This window comes from Thermobia domestica, chromosome 17, assembly GCF_964235325.1.
Source record: "Thermobia domestica chromosome 17, izTheDome1.hap1.1, whole genome shotgun sequence".
Classification (NCBI taxonomy): Eukaryota; Metazoa; Arthropoda; class Insecta; order Zygentoma; family Lepismatidae; genus Thermobia; species Thermobia domestica.
In genome coordinates, this window is record NC_137470.1 from 116,194,109 (window position 1) to 116,219,329 (window position 25,221).

Consider the following 25,221-nt stretch of genomic DNA (forward strand, 5'->3'; position numbering starts at 1 on the left):
CGTGTCTGAAGAAGGATATGCTAGATATCCGAAACAGTTACAAATTATAATTTAAAATAAAGTTTTAAGCTTTGGTCAGTGTCTCTTTTGTTAAAGCAATTTGTAATTATTTAATTCTTGTATTTCCTACATTTATGTAAATGTTTTAAGCATGGCTTAAACACAATAACTCGAAATGCCTAAATTATCATACATAAATAAAGTCAGGATTTGCGTAGTATGGATTTGACCTACGTACTATAATGTTTTTGTCATTTCGACTGAAGTAATTAATTTTCTTAGTGCTGAACGTTTTGCTGTTCTACCCCTCCCCGCGGAAAAACAAAGAAGTATTGCTATTGAATACAGTATTGAATATAGTATTAAATATAGGTAATGAATACAGTAAACCTCTCTATATAAAATAATTTCTGACTAACTGTTCAACTGTTTGATCAATCTGCTTTAACTAGAAATTGACATTTGGAAGAATACATAAGATTTATTTGGAGTATGGTCGAAAGAGCTTAAGTTGCTGTTGGTCATTTTCAGTTTGTGGTACATTATTGACCAGAAAAACACAATCTTTCGTTTGATATTGTTAGTTTACGTCAGGGTGCAATGGGTTAATATGCCTTAAATCATATTGCATTACAATAATCGGTATTAAGAGTTTCTCGTATCTTGGAAGTTTGTTCAGGCCCTTTAACCATGCAGCCTAAGATTTGCGATGTAGGGTAAATCAGTACGGATTTTTTTAAAAATAAATTCAACGTAGAAGAGGGAAAATAAGAGCTGGAATTTGTATAGTAAAATATCCATATCTTGGAATACCTTAAGGTTAGAGATAGAAAATTTAGTATCTAGCATTTTCATTTAAAAGAAATAAATAAATAAATACAATGTAGCCTGTTTTTTTTCTATACTTTTCCTAGAAGGGAAGAAAAGGAGTTGGGATGGTGTGAAACTTCAACTTCAGATGAACTGTGTATGAAAGACACATGTATAGAATAATGGTCAGAAACTCTTGTGAATAGTGATAGGGTAAATGATAACAGCAATGCTAGAAATGCTCCACTAACTCCAATGGAACAATGAACTTTTGAGCGTCGTTCACATGTAATTGTAAATAATCACGAATGTGAATCAACTTCGAGTTTCCTTTTAACCACACACAACTTTTTTTTCTATATTATTACGGACAACCCACCCTTTTCTGATTGTGAACATGTTACAAACTTCAAAACCATAAACAACTGCTTGTTATATCATGCATGCAATATTATGTTTGAAGACAGAGAAACTAAATTAAGCGATGCTATTTTCCGTGCTTTTTGCATCGGAAAAAAAGGGGGAGAAATTTCACTACATTAGAAGCAAATGACGTTCAGAAATAACCCGAACACGCTACCTACGAAAGCACGAAAACGAGCAATAATAGACATTATTGTTAAACCTAACAGTTACGGATGAGAAAGGGAATTCCGAAAACAATGGTTGCAGAGCTGCGAAACATTTTCCTAATGCACTACTTACAGAATTAATGTCTTTGAGAGGTTGTTTTGTAAAATACGATCGCCGGATTGCAAAGATACTACTAGGGGTAAGCGTTTAACTCAGGTAATAAATTCGTGGTATTACTCTGCAAGATCTACATAGAAGTTGACACTGGTTCTTAATTGAATCGGAAGCAGAGTGACAAGCTTGTTTAAGTGGCCCCACAAAACAAGATTAAATGTTTTAAGTAAAAGGTTCATCGGAAGAATGAGAAATAATCTTCATTTACTGATCCGAAACACACACACACACAAACATAATTGCCTCACAAGTATACTAGATATTCAATAATTGCATATTTTGAGCGAAGTGATTAACCTTTATTGGTTATTCATAGAATATTTTAGTTCATCAATTGTTCTCGTGACCGAAAACGATATGCAGGTAGTTGAATTTAGCATATCAACGAAAAGTCTTGAAATGGTTTTGAAAAATTGTGTTGCCAGAACAAAACGAAAAGGATTTCGCAATATTTCTAATGTTGAAAATTCTATTTTCCATTGTTTACAATGAGAATTCGTGCGCCAAATGCTTTTTCACGGTTAAGTCTATGGGGATTCCACTTTCCGGTGATTATTCCTCAATGGTATGTCCGATCAGAACATGCGACACTCAGCGCACTCTCTCGGACTACCACGTTACATTTGGTTCAGAACGGCTCGGGCATCTTCGAGGAGCATCCGAACAAGCGAGCGCCTAAGTGAAGTAAAGAGGAGCATAGCTGGAGTTAGTAAATTAGTTAGTTTAGAACTACTTCGGAAGTTATAACAAATCCTTTAAATATATTTACATGCATTTTATATTTCTGTGTGCACGGAGTGATAGTGGAAAAAAGGAACACAAATTTTCACGCACGTAAGCGTGGTGAGAAGAAAACTTGTTTTGACTTCCTATCAGCTTATTTGGAATGAATTATAGACAGTACGCTGTGAAAATCTTTGATCTATATAATCACTTCCGGGAGGTGATAATTACTACACTGGATCCAGACATGTTGAAGCGAATTTAAATAAACAAGTTTGAAACGTTTGAAGGAATATGTTAGGAACATGAAATTTAAAGCAATGCTTGGTAGTTTCACATTTAGTAGTGTATCCATCTTGTAGTTAGTAAATTTGAGTACATTAAAATAAAAATTGGATTTATTTCCATACACCTGTGCGCAATTATTTTAAATTTGTGATTTTTTTTTGAAAAGGAGAACAATGAAGTACAGAAATAATAGAATATATATATATATATATATATATATATATATATATATATATATATATATATATATATTTCTTTTTTTAAATATTTTTACTTCATATTTCCTAGATAAATATTAACACAAGATCAATAACGGAATTACACATGTAATTTCAAATTTTAAATATCTGAATGAAACACGTAACAAAGCAGGTTTCGCTACTTCAGTGAACGAACTAGTACGTGAGAGTCAAGGTTCTAATTTGTCACGAAGCACCACGGTTAATTGTAGGCTTAATATAACTTGCCAGAATATTGGAGGGCTCGGGAATTATATAAAGGAAAAAAGTTATATATATATATATATATATATATATATATAATTAAAAAATGCAGTTCGTGAGTGAAAAATGTGATATGGTGTTAACAGTTCTAACTTATAACAGCATTTTTTCTTTTGTAAAGTAATAAAATTATAGTACATTTGACACACATTTGAAGTACACAAGTATTCTTCCTTGCCTTTCTCAATAAATTCAATACCCAACTATAGGAGTAAGTCTCCTATCTGTAAACGAAACACACGCTATATTCTATGTTTGAAAAAAAAATGTGTTTTAATAAATTTTCAATACGAAAAATATGTTATATATGGTCCGGCAAAAAGACCTCCCGTATTTCGAGAAGGCGCTGTGTGAGTTGTGGTGGGGATACGGCGACAGTGAGGGTATTGATCGATAGCGGTATACGTGCCATTTTCAGTAGTCGCAATGACGTGACGCGGTGAGAATTCTGTGTTTATTATGGAGTTGTATGTTCGTAATAGTAGTTCTCTGATTACTACTCGGCGGACATTTCGCATTCGGTTCGGACTTGGCTGACAAGATTCTACTCCGGGTAGAAAAAAATATTCAAATTTGAGTATCGAACTTTATAGCAACAGGTTCTGCAGTGAAAAAGAAGTCACGTGGCCGACATCGCACCGTAACAACACCGCAAAATGTGGTGTGTGTGAAGGCGTCCATCTAACAATGTCCAAAGAGTACAACACTTAAACGTGTGATACTCACAGCGTCACACCATTGTAACCATTAAAAATTACACATATACAGCTATTGATTGATACCCTCTTCGTCGCCGTATCTCCACCACAACTCACAGCACCTTCTCCAAATACAGAAGGTCTCTTTGCCAGACCCTGTATAAAATCAGGGAGAATGTTCATTCAATGTTGTAAAGAAACTATACACTATGTTTTGTAATAAATTACATTTATGTGGTATTATAATATATATATATATATATATATATATATATATATATATATATATATATATATATATATATATATATATATATATATATATATATATATATATATATAGTGAAACCTCTCTAAAGCGGACAGCCGTGGGGAATCAAAAATTGTCCGCTATAGAGAGGTGTCCGCCTTAGGGAGGTTTCAATATTTTCTTACGTAAATTAATAAACAAGGTAATATGCAATTACAAAAAAGAAAAAATTGCATGAATCCCGTATTTATGAATACTATCAAAATGTTACTGTACCTGCATTATTTTGTGCCATGCAATTCGAGGCACAACATGGGAACAAGATGTTATAGTTCTCTGCACTTTACACTTATCGCTACTTACTACGTTTAAGGTGTGTTGCTTTAATTTGTGAGTTAATTGCAGCCCAGCAATGACTTTTATAAAAAGACCCGTGGTCAAAAATACCAAATTTGTCTTTTGTTTGGTTAGAGATTCGAGCGGGACAGTAGTATGATGTGTCATTCCAAACAGTGGGCAATTGTCAATCACTTTTGTTTCTGAAGCAGGTTGGGTGGGAGTGGAATGCAAGCAAAGGATATAAGGGTATTGAGAAACAGAGACCCTTCCTCTGGGTTGCTGAACAGACAGTTGAGGAGGCAAAATGTCACATACGTATGAATTACTAAAAGTGTATTTTTACTGCACTTTCCAACTTGTTTCTAGAGAAAGTGTCCGTAATACGGAGGTAAATAATACCTATAAAAGACAAGAAAGACTGTCCGTGTCCGTACTAGGGAGTGTCCGCTTTAGAGAGGTTTGCCAATGTGTTTTTTTCTATTACAGTGTTTGGGGATTACAAAATATGTCCGTTATGGGAGGTGTACGCTTTATAGAGGTGTCCGTTAGTAGAGGTTTCACTGTATATATATATGGATATGTTCAAAACTTACAACGGAGGTATATTTTGCCCCTTTCACTTCTTAATTTTTGATGGATTGCAACCCCAAGCTACAAGGTTATTACTGCAAGCTGAAGAAAGACGTAAACTGAGTTTCAATAAAATCAAATACGCAAAAGATGTGAAACCGATTGAAATTAATCACCAATTGACGGAAATGTATGGCAATTCGTGCATGGATGCCAAAAACGTCTTCAAGTGGTGTAGGGAGTTTGCAGCTGGTCGTACTGAAATTCACTACGAAGAAAGAAGAGGGAGATAATCACACACACACACCTTATAGTCTGGACTTAACACCCAATAACTACCACTTATTTCCTAAGATGAAAGAACATGTGTCGGTAACGTGCTTCAGCAACGACGACAAAATGAAAGGTGAGGTTCACGCTTCCTCAAGTACATAGCTGCAAACCGGTATGACATGCACAGAGAAAATACGTATATGGCGTACTTAAGAACTAGGTTACATGCGTAAATCCTGTAGTTTGTGGACTTAACATACGACTATATGTAATGTTCTGTATCAAACGTATAACTGAAAAAGGTATGCTTCGTACTAATTTTCGCATAAGTGTTCTGTATATACCTACTTTCCGTACGAAAGAGAGAACTGTGTACAGGCGGTAAGGATCTCACATGCAGATGGACGTATATAACATATAGATGACGTATGCAACATACGTATACGTATATAATATACGAAAAATTGTTAGACATCAGATATCCTTCAACGGCATGATGTAACATCCAAACAGGAAAAGGCAGTACGTATGTAGCATATGTACGCCGTATGTCCGTACAAATTTCCGTAGTAAACATACGGAATTCCGTATATATGTACAATATACCACTGTCCGGAAAACGAATTTTTCTCAGTTTTGGTATACAAACATTGCCACAACGCCTACACAATTACGTCGATCAAATTGGCAATTGAGTACAAAAATAAATAAATGAGCAAGCTTTAAAATGTTGTACATATTATTGAAAATAGATGTATTTTTCTATTTCTAAGGAATAGGAAACATTACTTTTGGGGTAACCCTCGTATTTATTTACTAATGTTTTATTATTATTACTATTATTATTATTATTATTATTATTATTATTATTATTATTATTATTATTATTATTATTATTATTATCTCAGAGTGAATATGCCAGTCTGTACTTAAATATTCCTGTAAACTCTAAAGACAATATTTTATTTTCCGTGTTAGAGTACGCTATATTCAGGTCGGCAAATTCACATGAAAGTTCTTCAGAAAAGAGATTTTCAGTTAGTATCCACTTTTCAGAAGACGAAGTCCCAAAACGTACATGTATATCTAGGTACATATTCTGCGAAATAAATTAATCTCAATAGAACACGGCTTCTAAACGCACACTTAATAGGTAAGATGAATTCCGTTATCTTTAGAAATGTAATTAAGTATTTTGCTTTGTTCGTATTATTCATTGCAGATTGAGTTAGGAACTGTTAGTTGTTGACTCGCGATTTTGAAACACGGTAACTTTACAACAATAATAACTCCCGCAGTAACAACAAAGAGATCGCACGTACAATACTCGCGCATCCACCAGAGGTAACTTGTGTTAATGTGGTTAAAGCTGCAGCGTCCACTAAATGTGTACAAACAAACGAAACGGGTAATAATACCTTTCACATACAGACGTATAAACGTTTATTTTGCATCTCTGTGTTTCGTTTTGATGGGCAAACAACAGCTTTATTAAGGCATTTAATCGTTTTCATTTTAAAGCAAGTAGAACTCCTCTTGGCGATGATAATACTAACGTACCGTGTCTAATGATATCCAAAGTAGCAAATGAGTGTGGCGTCGGAAGGAGAGAGTAGAGTGTGTCGCAGGATGAGAGAAATCGATAGAAGAAATCGACGATGAATCAAGAGAACTTTAGATTAAGCGCTCCCCGGTGCCTCATCATGAACACAATACGCCTCATTATATGCTGTGAATGATTTTCAGACCCTTTCTCTTCTCTCTGTCTGCAACGAACAAAAAAAAAAAGTCTACATCACATTTGAGTTACCAACTGTTGTTCCGAACACTACCACCGAAACAAAGCACATCGGCAGAGAATAAAGCGTCTGTCTGCTTTGTTTTGTTTATCGACGTTGACACCTGCAAAGAGCTTACACATCGAAAAAAAAGATATAATTGATATGGACAGGAATTTTATATTTGGTGCAAAATAAAAAGAAAAGTATGCACTTGTTATAAACAAAAGTATTATCAACCCCACGACGCCTGTGACGTATTAGCGATGTATTAATACAACAAAATACCCTAACAATATTTTGGGGATTCCCGAAATTATTATACCCACTCCAGAATCTGCATTAATTCAATATGAATTTTAAGATAAAAAGCTTTATATTTTACCAGATGAGAGGAAAATGAGAATATAGACGAAATATTGCCCCACTGGTACCGTGAATCGGAATGTGACGTTAATAAATGAAATGGTAACGCAGATATATGAAATCACAAAGTTGATTGGTTGATTCTATATTTTGCAATCATACTTAGCCAATGGCGTTACTTCCTTCATTAGAAGGTGCGCAAAGCTTATTGATTGAATAACAAAATGGTAATTCACATATATGAAATTATAACATTGATTGGTTGATTTTAAACTTTGCGTCCCTTTTTGCCAATAGTGTTATCTCCTGCATTAGAAGATGCGCAAAGACTATTTACTATAATAGCGAAATGGCAAAGCAGATATATTAAATAATAACGTTGATTGGTTGATTTTGAACTTCGCGCTCCTACTTGGCCAATAGCATTACTTCTTGCATCGGAAGATGCGCAAAGCCTATTTATTGGACTAACGTTCATTGGTTACTTTTAACACTCTAGATCCTAAGCGTGAACAAGACTGGTTAACTTAACCTCTTGCGTAACAATGACATCCATGGATGTCATGAAACCTTAGCCTTTATTGAGGGTCGTATTAATCCTGGAGATGATGAAATTTGTTAGTGGATGCAGGGCAAGACTTAGTTCTACTATTTCTCCTTAGGTAGCAGCACCTTACTGACAGAAAAGACAAAAAAAAGTGTTGTCTCAGTAGATGATAGGCCTAAGGGAGCATTCAATTGCAACACATATGTGTTTGTTTTGATGCTAAACAATTAGCAACTTCGAGATCTATTTCGAGATCGGAAAACGAAAAACTTTGTCTTTGATTTCCGATCAGTGTTGCTAACCTGAATTAGCCTAAAACCCCCTCAGAACATCAGAATTTCCCTTTTCCAGTCCAAATATTCCATAATGCAAATAATTGTTTTTATTAATAATGTAAATACTCTCCTCAAGCGCGCACAATAATTATGCCCTAAAAACGGTCTAGGCCGTCTTTTAACAGTAAATAAAACCGGCATTACAGCACGTACATAGGAAGATGACACATGGAACGCAAGGGGTTAACGAAGTAAACGGACGAAGCCCGATTCTAACTCGATAATGTAGAAATTTCACCCAACAATGCCAATAAATAATATATTTTGTATTAAAATAAACTGTCGAAAGATTTATTTACTATGGTAACCACTGGCGGCTACAGAGTAATAGTCGATCAGAAGGCAACTGTCACCTTTCAAAACACATATTGAAAAAATAGTACATGACACGAGCTGTTACACTCAAATATGTTTTATTATAACAAACACCAAAGGAGTTAACAATATAAAAGCATTAATATGTTGAATAAGTTGAATCTTTATTGTTTGGAGTGTTTTGCCCAATGAACACCATATATCACTGACATTATAATAGACTGTATGTGTAATGTATTAGCTTATTTTAAAACGTATAAAACGATAATCATGCCTGGTGTTCTGTATGGTTGCGAAATATGGTCTCTTACTCAGAACGAAGAACATAGATTGAAAGTATTTGAAAACAAGATCGTGAGACGAATATTCGGACCCAAGCGAAACGGGAATAGGGAATGACGGAATCTTCATAACGAGGAACTACATAATTTATACGGTTTATCCAACATTGTTAAGGTTATCAAATCTAGGAGGCTCAGGTGGGCAGGTCATGTAGCCAGGATGGAAGAATGAACTAACGCTTTCAAAATCTTAACTGGAAGACCAGCCGGAAAACGACCATTAGGAAGACGTAGGCGCAGATGGGAGGACAATATTAAGATGGATCTCGCAGAAATAGGAATACAAGGTAGAAATTAGATCCAATTGGCTAAGGATAAAAATCAGTGGAGGGCTTTTGTGAACGCGGCATTGAATCTCCGGGTTCCATAGGGCATAGAGTTACTTAGTTTATGTATTTGCGTATTACATACAACATGCAAGAAGAAAGAAAACACATATCATACATGAATTAAAAACTCCAACCGGAAGTAGGCTCAAATCTTGCAAACGGTACGAGCTATTGAAAATGTAATCGAAAAAAAAAATCTCCCCTTTACGGTATCTCTTTGTGATTTTTACCAAGACTTCCTTCACTTGTGTCTGCAAAGGGACATGTATAGATGTGAGGAATAACAAGGAGATTCATACTCATATATGTATGACGCGCTGTATAAAGAGAGCAGGTTTAGCTAGTTATATTTAAAAAGACAAATCACCTCTAAAATCATACTAACTGCTACGAACTTCTTCAGGAGAAAATACTTATTGTTGCGATTTTAATGATACATTTATTTTTAAAATATGAGCAAAATATCCTAGGTCAGTGGTTCTCAAACTTGTTGTTACCGCGACCCACATTACATATCAAAACTATTTTGTGGCCCACCTATTTTTATTCAAATACACATCGTGGTGAATTCCAAACCAATTAAATTTTGTAAGTCATATTTCTAATTTTTCCATAGAAAGGTAACTCAGAGCTAACAATATTCAAGACGCAATGCCCTACCCCGTGACAAATTTTGACTCACCCATTCTTTTCCCATCCTAATCCAACATCTCTACTGAGTGTATAATCACGAAAGAAAGTATTCTTCCGTTGACAAAATTTCTTTTCTTAATAACTCAACAAAACATAATCTATTAGAGTACCACTTTTGACAAGTTATTAAGTTATAACTAATCTAAGGATAGCACCACAAATATCCAAATTAATTCATTTGTTCCCGAGTTATTGACAAAAGAAAATTTGTCAACTGTCAAATACCTTCTTTCCCATGTATACGACAAGGCAGGGCTCTCAGCAATCACTTACACTTCACCTCATTAACAAGCGCTTCGAATTTTCATTTCCTGAATGGTACTTACTTTATAACATATGTTTCTGCATCAAAATAAAATTTTCATACTTAATTTCTCGCGACCCACAAAAGCATGGCCCGCGACCAACACTTTGAGAAACACTGTCCTAGTTTATTTTTGAGAAAAATCATTCGGGGAAAGTTCACTGACAAGAGTAAAGTACGCGACTTTTCTGGTGATATTCTTTTTATTTATTTTTTATTTTTAAAGAAAAGTCTTATACTACAGGTTTTTAAAAGAAATATTGATTTATATTTTAAAAATAAAATATACATTAGAGTTTTTTTTTTCTAGAAATTTGTATTTCTTTTCTTTTCAACCTTCACTGTAAACTGTCCTTATTTTTGAGAAATAGGAAGAAAATCTCATTAAAATAAAGCATGGAGAATCTAACGAAAACCACAAAATTGTGTCCGGATGCGTTGAAGGGTATGGCCTCTAGACGACTGTAATGCACATACATCGGGACAAATATACGAAACGCCATCTAAAATAATTTTCTCGATATATATACATATCTGCAATGAAATGTGTAAATTAGTTGAAATCCCGAATTCAATTGTTTTCGCTATCATCATTCTTCGCTCCGAACGTCGAGAGCAAAAGCAGATTGTACGGTACAACAGAGACAGCGATATGCAATAAAACTAATGTCGTAGAATGTGATTTACCCAATTTATGTGAGAAATTTCGTACAAGCCTCAGCTCGTTACGCCAGCTGATGCAGCCTTTTCGTGCGATGATAGACTTTTACCAGAGATGCTGCTCGAAAGCTGTTTGCATACTGAATGGATTTCTCTGTTTCACGCATTAGGTTTCCATAGCTTCAAGTGAAGGGTCGTTTAGAAACATCGTGTATATGTCTATCACATGTCACCATATGTGACTTTCATACATGAAGTAATTATCGCGTATGAATCACTAGTCATCATATCCCGCTGCAACATTCCTTTTGGTTTACACATCCGGTGCACTATGCAGCTACGTTTCTTTGCGTGACATGGAATACTCTTTTCGTACAAATGAAATAGGAAAGATAATGACATATTTTATTCTAATTACAGTTAAATGATGTAACTGTTGTGATTACAGTTAAATATTGTAACAACTGTAAGACAACTCGTTTATTTCGCTCACGTTTAAGAGTCTCTCTTGAGACAAGAACAGATAATTTATGAACATGACGAGAAGTTATTTTATAGGTGCTACAGAGTTTTTACATTTCTGTCATAAGTAGTATGCGGGCCACAGTTAAGACGTAAACAACAATAGATATAACCTGCTAATTAAAAGTGATTTTTATGTACATAGTGCACAAACACACAAGAAAATACGCAAAACAAAAAAAATATAAATTCTTTGGCAACTAACGACTTAACTTTTGAAAAGAAGTAAACACCCGTTGCTGCTCGATATTCATTTAAAACCTGGATAAAAATACAGGAAGACAAATGCCTTTATTCCTTTGGTCGGATATTTGTATGCTGTTATGTAAGCCCGCCAGACAAGTATACAATTTGGGTTGCATAATACAATGCATTCTTACAACAAACCTGAGAAGAAACAAGCACAACTCTTAGCTCGCCAGCTTCTTCTCCGGAGCCAGAAAATCAAGAAAAACGGCTTCGTACACAGTTAGATCTGGCAAAGATATATATGTGTGCCAAATTTGAACGCTTTAAGTGGATCATTTCTATGTGAAATTCTGTCCACAGACACACGGAAACATATTATTTTATGTAGATAGATAAATATGGATTGTGTTTTCAACATGCTACCTTTATTGCACGTGATGTTTACAACAACCTTCATTCGTGCAGTATTATGGAACTAAACTACATATTTAACGGAGCTATAAAAAGTGTCCTCACACTATATTTTTAATATTTAAAAAAATGTTCAGCTGCAATGACAACTTCTGTCATGTTAAGTTACATATGCATTGTGGGGACACGTCACATTGATTCTGAAAAAAAGAAAATTGTCAGATTTATATTTCTCGTGATGACGTGAATGGCCGGTAATTTAGAGATACATAACATTCACTCCTCTCTCTCTCTCTCTCTCTCTCTCTCTCTCTCTCTCCTATTTCTGTATTCTACACACGAAGATCTCGGACCATTGACTAGCCAAACAAAATAACGTGTGTGCTTTAACTGTTGCGGGGAAGAGGTAATATTAATATGGAAGGTTTCCATCTATGTGATGTTCGGCTTTTTTTAATTACTGAGATCATTGCTTATGGAGGACGATCAACGAACAAGTTTTGATTAGCTTTGTGTTCATGTATTTTCCGCCTCGTGACTACATCCCAACCGGATGTAATTGTAATTTATGTCATTCGAAGCCGATCGCTGCAAAAATAATAACAAGAAGAACGATTTTTCATATGTGCAGATATATATATACATACATATGTTTCATCGTTTTTAACGTATGAATAACATCAGGATTACTTCTGGGTTCAGCGATACCTTCTTTTTTTATTTATTTTTTTAAAGGTCAGAATACAACTTGACTGTGTATGTTGGGAACATAGGATTGTCAAATGTCAATGTATATGATTGAAGTTGTTCAGTGAAGTCCTAACGGCATGAAAGAGATGTAACGTGATGGAGGTTCCAAGTTCGATTCTTCATGACATTTGACAACTAAAAATGAAATACAGTAAAATATTTAGTGTTACGTCCCACGGTTATGCCCTTTAGGCTAAAGAAGATAGATGATTATGGAAAGTGAATTATTATGAAAGATTTGGTGGAATGATAATTTGGGAGGAAACTAGAGAACCCGAAAAAACACGGACACGATGTTGTCCATTACAAACTTGCAGGGTTTGGGATCGAGAACCAGGAACTAGCACCATATGTGAGCGTCCTGCCATTTTTTTTTTCAAATGACTTGCCGAACGTTTTACCGAACGTTACTCTAGTTACCATTATGTTTTACTTTTTCGTTCAATAACGTTTAAGAACAGGGACACAAAAACTCAAACATCGAGGACAGTTAAAATTCCAAAGGCTCTCCCACCGGGAATCGAACCCGATACAACACACACCAAAGGCGCACGCACTAGCCACCAGACCAACGGGGAGGGCAAACGATTGAGCCATTTTATTTCTTAAGATGAACCGATCATTCCTCAGTTTGCTGAGCACCCGAGTTTCCTCGTACATCGTTTTAACCCTTACCAAAGAGGACAAGGACACGAAAACAAATATATATATATATATATATATATATATATATATATATATATATATCCAGTACAGTTAAAACTCCGACTATGCTCTTTAGAGGGACTTGAACCCCGAACGGATTGCACCTCATGATCCGAAACCGAATACCCAAGACCACTCGGCTATTTGCCATCTGGTGATAGTGCCTCCATCAAGCCCTTCAGATGAAGATGTGGTTAAAAAATTAACAAGCTATATTTTGTCCCAGAAATAACCCAGCTGTGGTTGAAAATTGAAAATACTCTTATAAAAAAGTACAAAAATCAACTACAATTAAAATGTAATTAAAAAAAACTTCTAAAAATAATATGTAGAAAATATTTCTTAGATTAGAAGCAAGGACTACAATAGATAATAAGGGTCTAATACGTACACTCATGTCCAAAATGATTATCACATATCTGTAACTGCTTCTTGCAAGAATATAATTTGATAATGATATTGCAGGGTACTTTTAATACTGATACTATGCGTATAATTGGGAAATGTATATTTGTGGTAAATTTTACAGGAAAAGAATTATAAATACGAATAATAGAATGAGTAAAACAAAATGTTGCTAAATGGATAAGAAAGTTTTATTTGCGTTTTCTTGTTCTTATTTACTGCTCTTTTGACACGAAATTTGCCACATACGTGTCTTTGCCGATTATACACATACTAACATTATAAGAAATACTGGACAAATTCGTTATCAAATTATATTCCTACTACAACTTATTTATAGACATGCGACAACAATTTTGGACATCAGTGTACGTTAATATGGAGAAAATTACTATCTGATATCACCTCATAGTGTGAGCTAGTACTCGTTGCGATAATCAGTAAGCATTAAATACAATGTTTTTTTAACGTAATTTTCATTGTTTTATGTTATATTTCTTCTATTTTGTATTTTACTTGTTCGTAATATTATAAAGAAAGTAATTAACATTTGGTTCCATTTTTCTTATTTTGTTATTACGTATGCCCTTATTTTTACTTTCTAGATCTTTTGATTCTCACCCCTAAAATAATTCCATATTATACTAAAGAGAACCCATGAGAGAAGTTATCTCAAATAATATTAAATGGTGCTCCAACTAACCTGAATCTTTCAAAGCATTTACAATATGCAGTCTGACGCAAAGGTAACTTGCAAGTTTAGAATTACTAGTATAGTCATGACGACCATCTTGAAATCCAGCATCTTGTGAAGTTCGACTCAGGTCCAAAATGTTTAATACAAAGGAGTCATGTTGCATGTTTTAGAATGCTTTTCACCATAACCACACGTTTGACGTTATTTTCAACTTACTTGTCGTCATTCAATGGTTATTACGTTTATAATATATGCTTATTAACGTGTAACTATCTTTCCAAACTTACAAGGTACGTTTGCCTCATATTATAAATTGTAAATGCATTCAACACTTCAGGTATCATTTAATATTATTAAATTGATTTAACTTATCGTGTGGGTTATTTTGTCCTGATATGGAACCATTTTAGAAGGTAAGACTAAAAAAATAAAAGCAGAAAAATAAGTACGAAACTATATATATATAGGGTGTAAAGAAAAGGTCGTTACAAACTTCGGGAGGTGATTTCTGAAGTCAAAACAAGAGAAAAAGTCTTCTCACAGTTTCTCGATTTCAGCTTCGGTTTCGAGATACAGCGTTACTAAATAGGAATCCAAAATTGACTTCTGGCAAATTGAAACTGAATATAAAAATGAGAACATGTGGACAAAATTCGAGATGTGACTTCTGAGATAAAAAAAACAAGAGAAAAAAGTCTTCATACAGTTCCTCGAATTCAGCTTCGTTTGCGAGATCAGTGTGTCCAATTTGGACTACAAGAAGTTCACAATGGCAATACACAGAATACTTCTCCATAAATCAAGGTGAAACATTTAAGAACAGTTCCTTGTCAGAAGGTAATGTGTAGCAATACGTTGGAGTCAAAACGAAGGTGAATTTGAGAAACTGCAAAATGATTTTTCTCTTGTTTTGATCTCAGGAATCACCTTCCTAAGTCTGTAACGACATTTTATTTACACTATATATATATATCTGAATAGCTCATTGTCAATTACGGGTATGATCAGTGTTGCCTACATTATGCGACTTGGAGAAGTTTCGTCTCGAAAAGTTCTCATCAAGTTGTTTTTTTTTTCGTCTCGAAAGTGTGTCGTATTCTATTAGAAGACCCATTTCTCTGCTCGTACAATATCAAGAAAATTCTTTCGAGTCTCGTCTCGTGGGCAAAATACTACACATGATTAAGTGAAGTCAAAACTTACTAACGCAAAAGTTCCGCTACTATGTGTATTGCTGCCCAGGAAGCGAGAACTACCTGATTCAGTCTTGATTCTCGTCTCAAAATGAGATGAAATTTGAGACGAGTACTATATTCTTTAAATCTGAGTTGAGACGAGAAGCATGGTAATTTTCATCCTATTATCGAGACAACTCCATAAATCTATCCTCTCGTGTGGAGCACTGTTTAAATTCAAGTGTTACGTTTCAAACACTATCTTAATGTTGCATGATTAATGATGTAAAAACTACTAAATTGTAAACTGATGTAAATGCAATGTAAGACCATTTGTCAACGTTTAAACACACACAAGTTATAGCTTAAGGAACCTGTGTGACATGTATCTTATGTTTTCACTAATGCTAATTATGTAACAGTTTATCCCTATGCATGATTTGAATTCCTTATTAGTAAGTGTAATATTCTGAAGTGGTTACTGTCAACAGTCAAGTACCTAAGTTTACAAAAGGAGTCGAGACGAACAAAGCTTCTTAAGAATCAAGACGAGACCTTATTTCTTGTACCGTCTCAAGTGAGATCCCACGTTATGTCGTTAGTCCTCTGGATACGCAACTTCAAGAAACGATCTCGAATTCACATCATCTGACATCAAATCAAAGACTCGTTACATTTCCTTGACGTAAGTACAGCTTGAACCTACAGGATGCAACGTATAGAGTCATCTTATATAAACAAGAAGTAAAATGGTTTGTCCTCAGTGTTAGTCTAGTGGCTAGCCCATGCTACTAATACACGAGTTTCCGGGCACGATTACCGGTGTGAGAGCATCAAATCAACTACAGAGTTTCTACCTAGCCTCGATCTGTCAGAGGACGTACATAAATTAAATCAGTAAATAAATCAATCAATATAGTAAAGCAGATTCATTCCGTCAGAATAAACTAGCAAGAAAAACATACAAGTAAGTCAGCTTTCTGAAAAAATGAAATCTTTGAGTTTTACGTCCCACGGTTATGCCGGTTAGGCTAAAGGAGACGGTGATGATGAATAATGAATGAAATGGTGGAATGAAGAAAGTGGGAGGAAACGGGAGAACCCCGAGAAAACCCACGCACACGGTGTTTGTCCAAGTCAGCTTTCTGGTCAGCTATAACATAAGAATGGTACTCGCAATATCAAAATATATTATACTCATGTCATAGTTACCTTATTAATTTCCTCTGTACAATATTTGAGTTAATCATCAAGGTTCTTCTTCTTTTAGGAGTGGAATATCATGTGAAACGCAATAACACAAGTACCAAAGCGTGTAATTAAACATGACCCTTTTACTTACAAAAAAAAAGTACTAATCAACAATAAAATATAAACATGTATGAGGCTGTTTTATACTCGAAGCAATATTAATGGAATGTAGAAATTTGATAAGCGCTTATAAATATTATTAAGAATACGATTCTTGCATTCCATTGGTGCAATATCTATTGATTAGAAAGTAAGTTAATCATTAACCCATCCTCATCACAATATTAAGTGGAAGATTAAAATAAAATAATTCCACATGGTTATTTCTATCCTCACTGTACAATTCTAATAAAATATATATTTAAAGCCTATACAGAATTAACTGAATATTTTAGAAATGTTTTAGGACCAGAAATGTATGTGATGTGTTCATATTTGTTTATTCTGTGCATGCTGTACATTCTACTATTTAATTATGAAAGCAAGTTTTCACTCACATCTCTACGTATATATATTTTTCCCCTAAAATGCATTAAACACGGCATTACACGAATTGCTCATCTACGGTGTTATCATCTTAATCTCTAATATTTCCTGAAGCCCGCGAAGTTAACTTACATGTTAGGAAAAAAAGCATGAGAGATTACGGAGGCTACAAAATAGAAACTTGGCAACATTGACAACGCTTTCCTGACCGTCTCTCTGTCTCGTAGAATCCAGCATGCGGGGGCGGGAGTGGGAGAAACATAGCGTAGTAAGCGGGGAACGGGGCGGGAAGGGGAATCAACGTGATATTGCTGGAACAAACGCGCATTTCACTTGCTTTTACTTAGCCTGACTCGTCACGGCATGGTTGGCGCGCGACCCATCGATCCAGTCGGCGCCGTCCGCAAAAAAGCTGAATCGCGCGGGAAAACACAACGGCTGTGTTGCCATATTTCTCTTGTTCTCCCTTTCCCCTCTTTGACAAGTTTGGTTTCCGCTATACATCTCCGTTCATTGGTAAAATCGTATAGTAGGGATCCAGAATCTGCATTTCATTCACTAATCACAAAAATGTTGTCCATAAAACATTGAACGTACAATATATATATATATATATCCTGCAAAAACACAGACACTTTAGTAAAAATAAAACATACCATAACTAAACCACAGAGCTTCGTAACACTATTACCTATAATTGTCGAAAAGTTTAGAAAAAGTGGAAATTAAACACACAATTTGTGTTTAGTTATTACTACTTAAATGAAACAGAAATATACAAAATAAATAAAAAAATAAGTGTATATGAAATTAAGGTATGTATGTAATGTAAGGTATGTATTATAAACAATACGATGTGGGTTTAAGTTATAAACAATACGAAATAAAAGTGGAGATATTACTGTAAATGAAAGGATGTATACATCAATGGGAAGAAAATGATTATGAACATAAAATAGGCAAGATAACAATTACAATGAATTACATCCACAAAATTTAAACTTTCTGCAATTTGACCAAAGGAGGCTTACGGGCGGGTAAGCTGCACTTAGTAGTGTGTTGTGGGGTCAGCACATCATCTTCCGTCGCCAATATTTCCAGCTTTCTACGCTGGAGTTAATAGAAGTATATTTCCGACTATCTGACGATGCTTACCCAATGCAGAAATACTGTGTTCTCATTAAATCCAACCCAAAATACGATAAACTGTAACAAAGCGAACTTTGCTTTTCATAATGAGGTATCAAAACATCAACAGAGTTACCCGAATGACTAGTTTTGAAATATGAGATCAAAGTTACTATTACCAAGTACAACTTCATTTAAACAAATTCTATTATTTAGAAGCCTTACCATAATATAGTTACAGTAACTAAAATGCACAAAGTACTTTTATAATCAATAAAACCACAATTTCCTGATTGCAATTACAATCCTCTAATGGAGATATAGATAACAAGGGAATGAATTAATTAAATTGAGTAGGTCGTAGGTGAGACTTTCCGAATACTAAGGTATCTGAGAGAATCTTGAATATATATTTTAATTCATTTTCTATTAATTTCATTGGCGTTTTAATACAACTTTTTAAACTTTTTAAAAATGTTCCTACAACTGACGGTATGAAAAATTACAAAATAAAGTAAAAGAATTACCACAGTCATTCCTCGAATGTTTGAGAGTATAAGCAATACTAAAAGTGTGTGCTAATAAAGCATAAGCTAAAATACAAATAAATAAAAAAAATGAAATAAAGTTTCTAATTTCATGCTCCACGTTTACTTTATTTAGACTAAAAAATAATTATTAATAAAATAATTAGTGAAATGATAAGGTGGAATGATACAGGAGAATCTCTACAAAAAAAACAAAAAAAAAACAGATATAATGTTGTCCACCACAAATTAACATGGTCTGGGATCGAACCAGGGAGACTTAGCACCAAAATGCGAGGTTGTATTGGAAAGTTCGTGGCCTGACTAGGAAAGAAGCAACTATTTTGTTTGTATGTATTAGCTGCGTAGCTATATCCGTTGGTAGTCACTGTGTAAAATTTCATTTCTTTACTGTTTCAGGTGAGGAGTTTATAAGGCGCAAAGTCGGCAAAAGTGATGGAAATTTGAGACATGGAGACAATCAAGAATCAAGCTCTCATTAAGTTCCTGCATAAAGAAGGTTTAACACCACAGGAAATTCATATGGAGAAACACTAGGAGACTCCGCGCCTTAGTGTTCCATGGTGAAAAAACGGGTAGTTGAACTTAAGCGTGGCAGAAGCGGCATTAAAGATGACCCCAGCAGTGGCAGGCCTTCAATGACGACCACTACAGAAAATGTCAATAAAATTTCTGATCTGATTTTGAATGACCACAGAATCAAACTCCGAGAGATAACTGAGACTGTGGGTATTTCCTATGAGCTAGAACAAAGCGTTATCGTAAACGAATTAGGACTTTCTAAGGTGTCCACGAGATGGGTACCCAAGTTGCTTTCAGTTGAACACAAACGCAATCAACTCCCCGTTCCAAATGATGGTTTGGAACTGTTTGAAAGTCATCTGGAGGAGTTTATTTGCAGATTTGTGACTATGAACGAGACATGGATACAGCATCATACACAGGAATCAGAACAACAATCGAAGCAATGAAAACAATCTGAATCTCCTGTCCCAAAGAAAGCCAACCAAGCTTTGTCAGAAACAAGGTTATAGCATCAATGTTTTTGGGATGCTAGTGGTATTATTCTGATTGATTTCTTGGAAAAAGGAAAGATTGTTAATTCTGAATACTACTGCACCATTATGCGATGTTTGTACGAGGAAATCAGAATTAAAAGACCAGGGATGCTGCGAGGAAAGGTGTTGTTTCACCAGGACAATGCGCGTGTTCACACGCACCTTGCAACCATAGCAGAAATTTATTCTTGTGGGTTTGAACTGTTGTCGCACCCATCCTATTCGCCTCATCTGGCCTCATCAGACTTTATTTAACTTGTTAAGAAACCTGAAAAAGTTTTTTTTTTTTTAAGGTGAGCTGTTTTCTTCGAATCAGAGGTGAAAAGTGCTGTACCGGGATAATTTGCAGAGCTTGAGGCATCATTTTCTTTTAAATGGTCCAGAATAGTTACCGGAGAGGTTGCGAAAATATATCTAGGTCGAGATGCATGACGTTGAAAAATAAAATATAACTTATTCAAATCTTTTCTGATTTTGTAGGATCAGATCATAAAATTTCTAATCCACACTCGTAGAAGGAAAGTAGAAGTTGTCCGAGACAAAGACAACGTGATTCACACATTTTACCACGAGATTGAACCTGCAAATCTGTACATCACACATGAGTTATTGACAAATGAGACACTGGTTATTTGTGTACTAGTAAAACTTACGCACAGTTTAAAAAATCTTCCTTGATTTATCTTTCTTTTTTTATTTTATTTTACCACACCAGGAATTAAAGGAAGTAGAGTTGAACATTGATGTAGACAAGTTCGGAAGTAACACTATTTATCTCAGAGACCTCAAAAGCTAGCGATTATTTTATATCCCACCCCCTTTGCACTCTACCCTCATTTCCATGAAGATAAGAGAACAACTTGGACTTACAATGCATCGAAAGTGACTTATACACCTGAGTTACCCCGAAAACTTGGGCACTATTATCAGTCGGTTTTGATTATTTTGCATAGCACCCCCTTCGCACCTCTCTTCCCTTTCTGAAAAGTCACTTCGTGTTCAAAATGTTAGATATTTTTGTATTTCACGAATTCAACGGCACCGTTTCTCAGTGCTAGAGCACCTGCCTCTGATGCATAGGGTCCTTGGTTCCGTCCTCGGCCAAGTAAGTTTGTGGTGGACAATGTCGCGTCCGTAGATTATCTTGGGGTATTCTTGCTTCCTCCCACTTTCTCATTCCACCAATTTTTTCATCATCATTCACTTGCCTTAATCATCCTCTCACTTAGCCCAAAGAACATAATATTAGGATGAGAAACTGAAATATTTCATTTCTGGGCATTATAGATTATTAAGTTTTTTTATATAAATAACCTAAATAAGAATTAGTTTTTTTATATACAAAGTATATATAAAAGAAAATTTGCCCCATTCCTAACCTCAAACTTCATGGCACATAATTCGAAAACCAAAGGCTTGTATAGAGAATTATGTTATATGCACTCAAAACCACTCAAGTTCTACCGTCATACCAAGTTTGTTCAAGACCAAACATTTTGTAGATCACATACCTTATATACTGCCCAAGTGATTTTTCTTAAATAAGCAAACAAAAGACGTAAAGATATCTAAAAGAGGTGTGAGGAACGTAACGAAAATCCTTAAAACTATCATACAGAATAGCAGAGAAAGACGTCTGCTACATCTATTCAATTATGTGTCCCTTTCCAATTATTTTACAGTATTTTCCCTTTAACAAGAGGTTTGTACAGCACTCACTGCACCTAGTTTTTTTTTAATCTTCAGGTCATTTTAAAAAATAGTTACAGAGTTATTTTTCAAAAGACTTAAAACGTGGTTTGAATTTAAAATTTAAGATTACTAGTGACTGTAATTACGCATTTCTAGTAGGATTGTTTACGCAAATTAAAAGCTTCAATTTACTGAAAGATCACCGTGAATATTTTGTTGTAGTTCTTTTTATTGCTCATAAGAATAAAAGGTGTTCACTGTTTCCTATTTGAAATGAAATCTTTGAGTTTAACGTCCCACAATTATGCCCTTTAGGCTAAAGCAGATGCATGATTAAGGCAACTGAATGATAATGGAAAAATTGGTGAAATGAGAATGCGGGTGGAAACGGGAATACCCCGAGGAATCCCACGCAGGCGATGTTGTCTACCACAAACTTACTTGGCCGGGAATCGAATCAGAGACCCCACACAACAGAGGTAAACGCTCTACCACTGAGCCACGTGCCCGCGGGATTTGTGGACTACGTTATAATTATTTCGTCTTTATTCTCCTCCCCTATTTATTATTATTATTATTATTATTATTATTATTATTATTATTATTATTATTATTACTTTGACCCCATAGGCGCTTATATATATTATGCCAAAGTCTCGTCCTGGTGAGATTTCGGGCAGGAAATGTTGAAGCAACAAAATTTGGTCCGCGATGTTTTGTGCAGCGAGGTTTTGAATTTTTTTTTTTTTTCTGGCGAGATTTAGGAGATAGGTTTTTGTCATCCAATATTTTATCCACGTGAAACTTTTGGCTGTGAGGTTTAGGGCAACAAGGTTTTCACTACGCGAGATTTTGGGTCGCAGGATTTTGGAAGGTGATGTTTCAGCTGTAAGAGTGTGTCCGTACAAATGACACACAGATATATAAATTCATTGAGTGTAATTATTATTACATTGTAGGCTGACTACTTGTACTACATTTTATGAAGAACCAAAGCAGATCAAGTTATACAGCTTTTACTGTGTTAGTAGAGTATTTTGAAAAACTAATATATTGTTAAGTGTTATCCTGAATTTTTCTCATTTTCTTCACTCTAGTCTGCATCTGTGTTATATTTTGTTATATTGTTATAGCACATTAATTCAGTCAAACTTTAATTTATTAAAATCATGAATAAACTAATACGTTAGTCTCAAATTAATTAATACTCATATAGAGAGGCACAGAGCCGACTGACACATTTCAAAGTTGTTACGCAGGCGAGATACCTTGGAGTGAGTTGTGGCTGGAAAGTGGAAAGGGTACAATTTCATAAGAACACTGCAACAGTTACAATGCACCTTTAGCGCGATGTCAAGTAACAATGAAATATCTGAACAAACGCTGCACCTTAATGACCAACTTTGTTTCGTAATAAATACGAACACAGAAAAAGCATAGTTCAACGCTCCAACGATGTCCATGGAACAAAATGAAGTATTTCAGTTTACGTCCCTAAAGATATCCATGGTAACTGCTATGGGATTATTATAAAATGGAATCCTATTCTCTTCCAATCTCCCACTCATAACTCACTCCAAGCTATCGCGCCTGTGTAATATTAACTTTGAGATGTGTCAGTTTGCTCCCGGACACCCTGTATGAGCTGAGAAAATACGATGTTTTGTCCTCCAATACTCCATTGTGACTGACAATATAGCGTGGTGTTCTTTCCTCTTTCGGCTCCACCCCACCAACAAATATAAGTTATTACGCCTGCGCAATATTCGAGTTTGAAATGGGTCAGTCGGCTCAGTGCCACCCTGTATATGGTTAAAAGTTGGACTGTGAGAAAGAATACCTAATAACTCAGATAATTGCACGATTAAACTCATGTATGGAAAAAATTATAGTTTATTATCACACATAGTAATCGGCAAAAAATATTCATTGTTGATTTAACAACCCAGACTTAAATCAAAATTCAAAGATCTCCTGATACAGGAATTATTCTTTTTTTCGTTATATCCACCGGGCTCTTCCTATATCAACATACAATATTGAATAAACATATATATATATATATATATATATATATATATATATATATATATATATATATATATATATATATATATATAAAGCTTTTGCACACTATTGTTAAATATAAGGCAACTGCTTTCGGTAATAAATCTCTAACTAGCTTATATGTAAAACAAATTGTCATGAACACATGAGCTAGCATATTTATTTGTTCAGTGCACATGACATATGTCTAGCTTTAAAATCAACTGACTGTTGACCCACGGGCAAGAAAACGAAAAGCAAATATCAGAGTTCAAACAGCTGAACGAGGACAGCAATAAATATTTTCTAAGCAGAATGAATTGAAAGCAAAGAGTTCAAAACAAACATTGTTGAGAAGAAAATTGAAATACGCTGTTTATGATGTAAATTACAGTTGGTTTTATTCATTGTTTATTACCTACTATATATGTAAGTGTAACTCGAATACTTTTATTGTTTGAGGGAGAAAAAAATATTTTCTAGCCCCTTTAAATAGGCAGAAAATACTCTTAATGTACGTTCGGCTGCCTACGTTTAAGGATAGATGGTTGAAGTTTTTAATGTAAGTTTAGCTGTCTACGTTTAAGGACGAACTAACAATGATATGAGAAATCAGTGCAATGTAAGAAACTTAAAGTTCAAAATGTTGTTACGAACTCACCTTAAATTGCGAATTGTGTGACTGTATATACAAATTAAACGCAACGCACGTTTAAATTTGACTTGATTTACAGCTCATTAATAGAATTACAAATTGTAAATTCTTCATTTATAGATTATGGTGTACAGTAATTAGTAAAGAAGCAAGTGTATATTTAGTTTTACTATTATGACTAGCCCTAGGCTAGCTGGGAGCTCCATCCCCCGACCCCCACATTTGCTCGGCTTACAGCCTCGCATCAGCCTTTGCATCAATAGTGAATTTCGTGCATTTGCTCTTCATATTTCCTGAATTTGTTCAGCTGGTGGCCTAACCCCCCCCCCATTCTTGCCTTTGCTCGGCCTACGGCCTTGCACCCCTTAAACGCGCAATTCTACCTTATTTCAAATTTATTTTCCTATTTCAATAATCTAAGAGATAAGATTTTGTATCCCAGGAAAATGCCTATTCAAAAAAAAAAAAATCATGGGAATTTCATCCCCGTTTAGACCCCTCACAAATTAAAAATATCCACTTTTGACAATGTTTCTATTGGTTAGTCCCGGAAGGCTACTATCGTGCCAAATTTCATCATTTCAATCCTTTCGAAATGCCTAAACATTTTGGGGTGTAGAAGACGTCTCATATA